The sequence below is a fragment of the Physella acuta genome, unplaced genomic scaffold, assembly GCF_028476545.2.
Source record: "Physella acuta isolate Inbredline_101_S28 unplaced genomic scaffold, ASM2847654v3 ptg000735l, whole genome shotgun sequence".
Taxonomy (NCBI): domain Eukaryota; kingdom Metazoa; phylum Mollusca; class Gastropoda; family Physidae; genus Physella; species Physella acuta.
The window spans coordinates 68144-78785 of NW_026732253.1; the positions used below are offsets into that span (position 1 = coordinate 68144).

General features: G+C 37.0%; 1 long non-coding RNA gene across 1 annotated transcript; it reads right to left on the reverse strand.

Annotated features, from left to right (window-relative positions):
* LOC131950091 (uncharacterized) lies at positions 1–10175 on the reverse strand. Its single transcript, XR_009388279.1, has 2 exons — positions 9912–10175; positions 1–1670 (listed from the first exon to the last, which is right to left on the reverse strand). It is a non-coding gene; the product is annotated as an uncharacterized LOC131950091 (long non-coding RNA).
* Between the last annotated feature and the right edge of the window lie 467 nt (positions 10176–10642).

The following is a 10642-nucleotide window of genomic DNA, read 5'->3' on the forward strand; positions in this document are numbered from 1 at the left end:
AAAAAAAACTTCAATTTTTATTTTCTTCAACCATTTTTTTAAAAACTATTTTATGTACAACCGTTTTTTTTTTAGTTAGGAACAGGCGTGAGTTATGTTTATTGCTTTAGATTTAGGTTTTGGATATGTTTGTGTGTGCGTGTGTGTGTGTGTGTGTGTGTGTGACATCCGATGGGCTAAACCTAACCCTTTGCACTTAATAAAAACAAATGGTTGCTGTATTATAGTGTATTATAGTTGTGTATCGCTTTATTTTGTTCTGTGTCTTAATGCAGGGGCGTAGCGAGGGGGGTGCGGGGGGTGCGGACCGCACCGGGTGACACCATTTAAGGGGGTGACACCAAGGCAAAAAATAGCAAAAATATATAGAGAAAAATGATAATTCCACTTAATAGAGTGATTAATTAGAGTGTTAAATAACCTTTTAAGAGGTGGGGGGTGCAAATCGAAAGTTTGAGGGGGGTGTGCAAATCGAAGGTTTGAGGGGGGGGGGTGCAAATCGAAAGTTTGAGGGGGGGGGGGGTGTAAATCGAAAATTGAAAGTTTGTCCCGGGAAGGGTCGTTGCGCCTCTGGGGGGTGACACCATTAAGTGCCGCACCGGGTGACACCTGACCTCGCTACGCCACTGTCTTAATGTGTACATTTTGTATTCTGTATTGTGACGAAATGTGTTCTTCAAAGATTTTTATAAATGCTTCTCTGTTTGCCTCATGATTACATCTGGGATTGAATAACACCTTCTCGGGGGTATAATACATACATTTTTTTGCTAGCGTAATTATTTTCTTGGTGCTATTCACTCGATACTAACAGAAGACAGCTATTTACACATGGCTCTTATGACAATGTATCTTGTGTAATAGAATAAGATTTCTATTCACTGAAGCAGATTTTTCCTTAAGTTAGTTAACGTGCCATTAACATGAAACTTTTTTTTGTTGACAATTTGATTCGAGCAGATCCTGAATGCTAAAACTGAATGTAAAGATTAGCGGGTACAGCTGTCTAAAGGTCGCAGCACATTGCCTTAAATATACACGACCAATTCAATGTGCCTCATTGTTGATGGTCTCCTAGTCTTGCACGGAACATAAAACCCCTGTGTAGCGCCCAACACAAATACGGTTGTTGTTAGACGTGTTTCTAATGAAAGACGATTTGTACCAGCCACGTGATGACGGATGGTGTCACGTGCTAAAAGATGGCGGCACGTGAGCACGGAGTGTGTCGTGTAAGCACATATGATGTTACGTAAGCACGGATGACGTCACGTGTATATTCCCAGCAGCCCCGGGTGTAGTGACGTCACGATAATTCTTTGGTGAGGGTTGGTGTGGTCTGGTGGAGGGTTGTGTGTCGTGTTGCACATCTGAACCGGAATCTGCCGGTTGAACAAAGAGCTCCGGTTTGTCTGAGATCTGGCTACGCTCACGTTTTTTCTGTTTGAACCGACCAGAGCGGGAGATGGACAGCGAATGACGTAGACGTCGTTTTTCTAGTTCCGGGTCAGCGGTGGGGTCAACTTCCTCCTTTTTACTTTTCTTTGCCCAAAACTTGAGGAATGACATTCTAGCAGCAATCACAATCCTATGGTCGTGTGCAGCAGTCACAAGCCAGAACTAATATCCCTGCAAGGATTAAGGATATTATCCCTAAACCTAGAGGTAACCTATGAATATAAAGAACAATGATTAGGCTGTATATCAAACTCCAGATCTTTCAAATAAACAAATAACTAAATGAGGCGAGGGTCAGTGGCATGCAGAAGTCTCCAATCGTACTATCAACTTTACGCATGTCTCTCCTGTCAATATATATATATATATATATATATATATATATATATATATATATATATATATATATATATATATATATATATATACATATATATATATATATATTTATTTATTTATTTATTTATTTATTTTAAATTTCTTTTTGTTTTTAATTTAAACAATTAATTTTGAAGGTATTATAAAACAATTTTCCTTTTTCAAACTTATTAAAAATAATCAACTTTCACAAAAATTCTAATTATGTCTGAAAATTATTTACATTTAATTCTTTAGCACTCATTACGTCCCTTGATAAATTTGGAAAACACAATTACTTCCCTTTAAAAAAACATTACATGGGGGGGGGGGGCATTACTTTTTATTACTATGCTTTGGTGTTGGAAAAAAAATAATTACATAATTAGCGGGGATTGATCAAGTGAAATGCTGTAGGTATTTTAAATACTGCTTTTTATTTATTCTATACACTGAATGTACTGTTTACTATTTTTAAAAATCAATAACAGTTAATAAGCCAGCTCCTAAATGTCCTATATGTTTACTTCTTTCCGTTTGCGGATAAGCTTGGGGTATTTTAATTGTTCACTAAATTGAAACAGGCGCGCTCGCCGGCGCCCGGCAGGGTTCGATTTGGCACACTGGGCTATCATGTGAGCGCTATGGTGCATAACATCGCTTTAAACAGTGCGATAGACTATGGATAAGAAAGGAAATTATAGTCTTTAAGATAATCAAATCCGGGCGTCCTCCGGCGCCCAGACAGGGTGCTATTTGGCGCCCCGGGCTTTCCCGTGTTCGCTTTGGCGCCTTCGTTCGTTTAAGTGAGTGCAAAAGACTTTGAATAAGTTGGGGTATTATAGTCGTTTACTAAGCTGAAACAGGCAGTTCCGCCGGCGCCCCAGCATGGTGCAATTTGGCGCCCCAGGGTAGACTCTGAGCACTTTGCGTTTATGTTTGCGTTTGTGTTTTCTTTGTGTTTGGGTTGGTTTTGCGTTTGTGGTTGGGTTTGCGTTTGGATTTGGTTTGTTTTAGTTTGATTTTGCTTTTTCGTTTGAGTTTTTTTTGTGTGTTTGCGTTTGTGGTTGGGTTTGTGTTTGCGTTTGTGTTTGCGTTTGTGTTTGAGTTTGTATTTGTGTTTGCGTTATGTTTGCTATTTTTGGGTGTATATTGTGGTTGGTTGTGGTTAGGGTGGGCAATGCCGGATATATGCTGATTACTAAACACATATGTCATGGTCCTTTACAGATAGGTTTTTCACAGAGGCCAGTGCAGGGCCTGACCGAGACGGCTATACATACATACATACATACATACATACACACACACACACACACACACACACACACACACACACACACATATATATATATATATATATATATATATATATATATATATATATATATATATATATATATATATATATATATATATATATATATATATATATATATATATATATATATAAACTGAAACATTGATCTAACACTAACCTAAACAAAATCTGTTTGGGTTGAGTTATGAGGGAGGTTTGCGACAGAAGATAATGGGTTAGGCTCATGGGCGGAACTACAGTACTGCCAGACCCCGCAATCTGGGGGGGGGGGGGGGGCACGCCACTTGATGGTTGTTTTGTAAAAAGAATACTGTAGCTTCGGTTGGATTATTTTTATTCTAAAGACACCATCCCACGCTCTTGTATAGTATTTTCCACTTTGTTTTTAAACCACTGTGAAAGCCGAGTCCTCTTTCTTCTACAGTCAAACAGATGCTGTTGTAGGCAAAATTCTTTTAAATAGAGGCTGCTAGATATTAAGACGACTTTTGCTTCTTTATAGCGTTGGTTAGGGGCCCACAATCCATTGTGATTTTACAATGTAAATTGTACGTTGGTTATGGGCCCACAATCCATTGTGATTTTACAATGTAAATTGTACGTTGGTTATGGGACCACAATCCATTGTGATTTTACAATGTAAATTGTACTTTTTTGTGTTGGTAGTACTACTGCTCTGTACTATCCTACAAATTCTACGAATAAAAATAAAAGAATATGATAACAATAATTTCTGTTGTATGTATGTTTACTTATTTTTGTTTAGGGGGTTATCCATAAATGACGTCACGAAACCATTACACATACAAAGCTTTCACGTTTTATCGGTGACCAAGGTAAGAAGAATTACTGTAAACATAAAAGAAAACAAATTTTCAAAACAGACTAGTGGACTCACACACACGATATGCTGTTGTAATTTGTTTTACTTATTAAATAAACCGGTAGTGATCTCCCCTAAACTTTCTCGAATATTCTTATATAAAACAACAGGGGATGGTAACTGGGGATATAGTTATGATTTTTAATCCATTTTAAATACTAAAACTTTTAAAAATAGAATAGAATCTCAGTAAAAAACAATTGCGCACCAAGCGAACGCCTAATAAAGGTGTGTATAATAGTGCGCAATATTATTAGTACTTTTAAAATTTACATTAGTTTTTTGAGAAATCGGAAGTAGCGTAAATTACTACTTCCTGTCAACGGAAATTACTCAAAATTTAACAGAAGGTAGAGAATTAGATCTTTTACTTACATGTGAAATTTCATTTATCTATCTGAAATAGTACTCAAGTTATAGGCTTTTAAAAAATTCAAAGTAGGAAAAGTACCACTTCCGGTTATCGGAAATCGCTCAAAAGTTGATACGGATCTACGATTTTGATAAAATACTTATATATGAAATTTCATCAACCTAGCTGTAACGGTACTCAAGTTATCGTGTTTACACACGGACAGACAGACAGACAGACAGACACACACACACACAGACATACGGACAAGATTGCAAAATTATGTTTTTCCGTATCAGTGAGGTGTAAAACGTCGAGATTTGTAAAAATCTCGATTTTTTTTTTTTTGCACGATTACAATACTTTCTCTATACTACGTATATACGAGAAAGTAAAAAACAAAGACATATTTTTCCAAAACCCGATCAGGCCAGAAATGAATATCCTATGTTTTTATTCTGTATATATATATATATATATATATATATATATATATATATATATATATATATATATATATATATATATGGTTCACTCTAAATGTTTATAAATCGTAGAGCCGGGTTCGTTGACGGCTATTAGGGGCAGATAATTTAGTTTGAAGTTTGAAACGAATTTAAACTTACAGGACGTAACTAAGAGGAGGCTGCTTTCACGGGGGGGGGGGGGGGTGTAGGGTAGGGGTTGGGGGAAAGGGTGGGGGGGGGGGGGTTTAGTGTTTTAAAGCAAATATTTTCAGTGGCAGCATTGGTACTGTCGAATTCACAAATTATGAATTACTGAAAAGTAGAAAATAAAACAACTAAATAGCGGCGTATGATACGCCGCGGGTCGGCTCGTATTCCTAATTTGAGGAGGGGGCGCAAAATTGATTGTTCGTCCGGGGCACCAAAATAGATCGCAATGCCTTTGTATATTACCCTGTCAATAGCTTACATAATATAATCAAAGCTATTAATTATTAGGTACTTTTTAATCATGGCGATTTCACATTTGCCACCCCCCCCCCCCCCATATGAATAACATTAACCCTAACTTTTGATCCACCAAAAGTCAGATAGTTGGACATAGAAAGCGCTAGAAACAAGGCAGTTGGACTTAGGGTTAGGGTGTGGATTAGTTAGGTTCGAGTTTAACGGGGCCCGGGATATTTTTAAAGGGATATGTTTAAATGGGCCCGGGATATGTTTAAATGGGCCCGGGATATGTTTAAAGGGGCCCGGGATATGTTTAAATGGGCCCGGGATATGTTTAAAAGGGCCCGGGATATGTTTAAAAGGGCCCGGGATATGTTTAAATGGGCCCGGGATATGTTTAAATGGGCCCGGGATATGTTTAAATGGGCCCGGGATATGTTTAAATGGGCCCGGGATATGTTTAAAAGGGCCCGGGATATGTTTAAATGGGCCCGGGATATGTTTAAATGGGCCCGGGATATGTTTAAAAGGGCCCGGGATATGTTTAAATGGGCCCGGGATATGTTTAAATGGGCCTGGGATATGTTTAAAAGGGCCCGGGATATGTTTAAATGGGCCCGGGATATGTTTAAAGGGGCCCGGGATATCTTTAAAGGGGCCCGGGAGGGTTGGGGTTCCCCAGAATGGAATATGTCCCTGTCAAAGCCTTACCTGATAAGGATAATGAAAATATGTTAACTAAATATACCGCCTAAAATTATAACATAAATTGAAAGTATTATTTAAAAATTAGACATCAAACCTATTGTAGGCATTCATTAAAATTATAAACTCAAATATCTGTACTCATCGTAATAGGGTTGTAATATAAGTTCTAAACATTTCAATTGCATCGCCTAGAATATTGTCATTAATTAGTTCAATTAAAAGATCGGTATCTATTGGCATAAGCATAAAGCCTTTAGGGTATATTAAGATTCGCAAACGATTCTTAACGTATTTATATGATCTCTTACAAGCTACATGGGTGGGCGATATAGTCAGTACTAAATAAATGCATGTATGTTTGATCAAAGAAATTGTATTTATGTAATATAGAAGTAATATATCCGTTTGGAGAAATTAATAATGACACGTAGAAATTTAGAAAATTAAATAGAGAAATTGTGATCATTGAATGTCACACACAAAATGTAAGGCGGTTCAGCGTCAGATTCAGTGTGAGTAGTAGGCTATAATATTGACACGGTAGCACACGACATCCGATGATTAAACTGAGCCAGGGACCGTACGAGGTGCCCCTGCCTTAGTGTAACTGGAGGCTCCCGAGAGCGTCCTGCTACGCTCCTGACATCTGGGCGGTCGCCAAAGTGTGTTCTACCTCATTATGACGGCGAGTGATTAAAACACTCAAGGCTTTCATAAAGCACGCCCTGTGGTGTGCTGGGCGACAATGTTTGCAAACCTCTGCCATTACAAATATGATCCTAGAAATTGAGCACAGGAATTGTTTACATTTAAACAATCCAGTTTTAGAAAATAAGGTCAAGCGCCTAAGAATATAGGATTGGTAACGCATTGATGAAACCCTCTTAAAATATTTCGTCAGACTTTCTTCTAACCCCGCAGCAACGCGCGGGGACGGGCACGCTAGTATTATGTAAGATATTGGAGGTGAGCTTGATGTGAGCTTTCTCCGAGCACTCATTTTGTGAAGTGTCATTTTGAGCCTATTAATCACATCATTGCTGATTTATATATGCTACTAGACATGCGGATTTCCGTCGGAGAAGGTCTGCTGGCTGCATTGCACTAAGCCCGCACCAATCCTACCTTACCAAGGTAGACATAATTATTCGTTGAACTAAATTTCGTTTTATTATACATTCATAGGAAACAAAGCCATGCCGATGCCACTTAAAACTTAAACCCATAGCTTTCCAACCTATGGGTCATAAAACCCAGGGGGGGGGTGCCTACATGCGCAGACATTTTTAAAAAATTGGCTTTAATATCTTGACTAAAAATGGAATAGCAAAGCTACGACGCCTATTCTGCAAAATTGTTTTCATACATCTCTCTACTACTAATACTCAAGTTTGTTTACATGTTTGAATATTTATCTGTTTTTTTTTTTTGTTTGTCTGATTGACTACTAGAGAGAATCTGCTCTAGGTGTAGAGCTGTAAAATAGTACGTAGGTAGAGAACAATTTTTGTTTTCAGACAGACTGTTAATCACAAATTTATTTTAAAGACGTTAATTAATTAATTAATTTATTCATAGGTAGATTAATCACATTAATTTTAAAAGTTTAAAACATTGACTTTACTTTGAGAGAATAGTGACGTCACATGATTTGTTTACTTTTTAGTACTATAAATGGCGACTTCTATCCAAGATTGAGTTGTCCATTCAGATGTTTAACGCGTTCTTAAACTAATTTTCTGTCGGCTATAACTTTAACAATACGTCCGTTTTCTATTTTTATTACCTTTCAACACTATTATCAATGTTTTAACACTTCTTTTTATTTTATTATATAATACATTTCTCTAGATCTACAGATCAGCAGTCGAAGGAAGAAAAAGTTTTGAATCTAGATCTAGATCTAAATCTAGGTCACCAGACTTAACGTAAATTCTAGACCTAGACTTATTGTAAATTCTACATCTAGAATCTATTTCAGGCCTTCATTATTTTATAGAAAATCTTTGTTTGTTTAGCTATGCAATTAGTTAATTTGAGATAAAATTTAATCTGAAAGTAACTAGACTTAGATCTAGATTAGACAGGGCCTATGCGCGTAAATCAAGTTGCATAAGGAGACTCATATTATTAAGTTATACGACAAAAAAACATCAGTGACGGCACGAGTCTAATCAGCTAAGTTGTTAGTGTATCAGGCTTTTATGCGGGTGGCACGGGTTCTAGACATATCACGTCAATGTTTTTAAAAAAAAATCATTTTTTACAAGCTTTTATTTAACTCACTTTCTCTGTCGTCGGTCTGTCGTCAGTCTAGATCGAAACGCAGGAGTGGAAATTCGGACAGTTCTACTTGACCGATACGATTCACAGTTGGCATGTGGGTCAAGACTGCAATCTGAAACTAAATTTGACTTAATTGGATGCCTAATTAATTTTTTACTAAAGAAAAGCGTGGGTCTCTTCTCAAATATTAGTAAAGGTATCCAATAGGTACTAAAGTACTAAAGTGACCCACGCTTTTCTTTATAGTAATTTAAATAGTAGTGTATAATTTATTTCCTACTTTTTAGTGCATCATTACATAAAAGCTTGTTATTAAAACGTTTTTTATGAATTTTTTTTTAGATGTGAATGATAAGTTTGACTATCTGAACTTGGCGGGATACAGAATCCCAGGTCTTAATTATTTTATATTGTTTAGCTTCAATGATCATCTTATTCGAGAATGCACGGGATCTAACTAGGTTCTAGATTCTAGATAGATCTAGATCTAGACTCAACGTAGACTCTAGATCTAAATTCTACACCTAGAATCTAGAACTAGAATCATAATATACTAAACTATTTCAGGCCATAATTATTTTATAGAAATCTCTGTTGCAGTTGGCTAATTTAAGATAAAATTAAATTTGAAAAAATTCTAGATCTAATTCTAGGACTGATTCGCGTAGATCATTACACAGCTTAGAGGTAAAATATATAAGTTATTAACTTCTCCTGAGAACGAGGCTAGATAGTTAAGAGGTTTGCACATTAGGTTACCATGCGGGTGGCATGGGTTCAAGACGTGCCAGTGGTTTTTTTTTTTTTCTTGTTTTTAATTGTGAATGATAATGTTGCCTTTGCCTATTGGAACTTAGCGGGATACAGGGCAGGTGAAGTAGAGTTCACCTGTTTCTTTGTCCTCAGTATATAACGTGGATAGTGTGGTCAGAGCCATTCTCGGCCGGAATCTTTTTTTTTAAAAGATAAAACATGTTGTCTGAGACTTGGCGGAACACTGGGCAGGTGAAGTAGTGTTGGGTAGGTGTAAAGTTCACCTGTGACGTCAGAATATGAAGAGAAAGTGTGGTCAGACCCACGCTCAGTCAAAATCTGTGTTTTCACAGACAAAAACATGTCTGAGTTGGGAGGACTCTGAGCAGGTGAAGTAAAGTTGACCTGTTTTTGTGACCTCAGCATATGAAAAGATTATGTTGTCAGACCCATGCTCAGGCGAAGTCAGTGTTTTTAAAAGACAAAAAAATGTGGGGTCTGGTTATGTTGTGATGATAAGTGACAGACGTGATGTCATTTATGGATGACCCCCGAAACCCACAGTAATCTAATGATAACGGTTTGTCTAGTGAGTCTATAATATTGAGTATATTATAGTCTTAAAAATTCAAACTTCACCGAGAAGAAGCATTATAAACTTATAAAATTTTTTTGGAGTTCTTTCCGTCGGCATGAGACTCGTTATTAATGAAGCTGGTATTCTCATGTGCTATTTTGAAGTGGAACGAACTCCGCTACAAAAGTGAATATTTTATTCTGTACTAGATCTATTTTAGAGAGGCCTTACATGAACCCTAGACACGACTGGTGAGATTTTTTTCCTACCTAGCCCATTATTGAAACTTACAATCTTACCAGCTGTTTTTTTATTTGAATATTGAAAAGTATTTGCATATCCAAGTGGCCGTGTTTTCAAACAGTGTAGACCAAATCTATCCCACACATGAAAAATCTGTTTTGAAACTTGTGAACGAAAGACCAATGTAACGTCACCTAATCCATACACCGACACGATCAACCCAATTGACGTCGGTGAACTGTGAGAGCCAATAGAATCACAGTATGCCACGTGATACTTCATTCGTCTTGTTAGTGTGTGTGTCTGTCTGTAAATGCGTCTTTGTGTATGCTATTGGATGTGTGTAATAATGTTTTAGAGAATATATATATATATATATATATATATATATATATATATATATATATATATATATATATATATATATATATATATATATATATATATATGTGTGTGTGTGTGTGTGTGTATGTGTGTGGATGCTGTGTGGATGTTCGTATAAAGTGTGTATTTGGCTATTAGCGTAACCCAGATGCATAAATTCAAGAGTTTTCAGTTGATCTGATCAATAAATCTGGGGATTCCCGCTGTTTGGTTAGGTATCGATTCTGTATGTTACCTGGTGATTCAAGGTATCGATCCTTTATTTTACCTGGTGATTCAAGGTGTGTCACTCAAGGTGTGTCACGCCCGTATGCATGCACACAGACATACGGACAGACAGAGAGACAGAGAGACAGACAGACGGACAGACGGATAGACAGACAGACAGACAGACAGACGGACA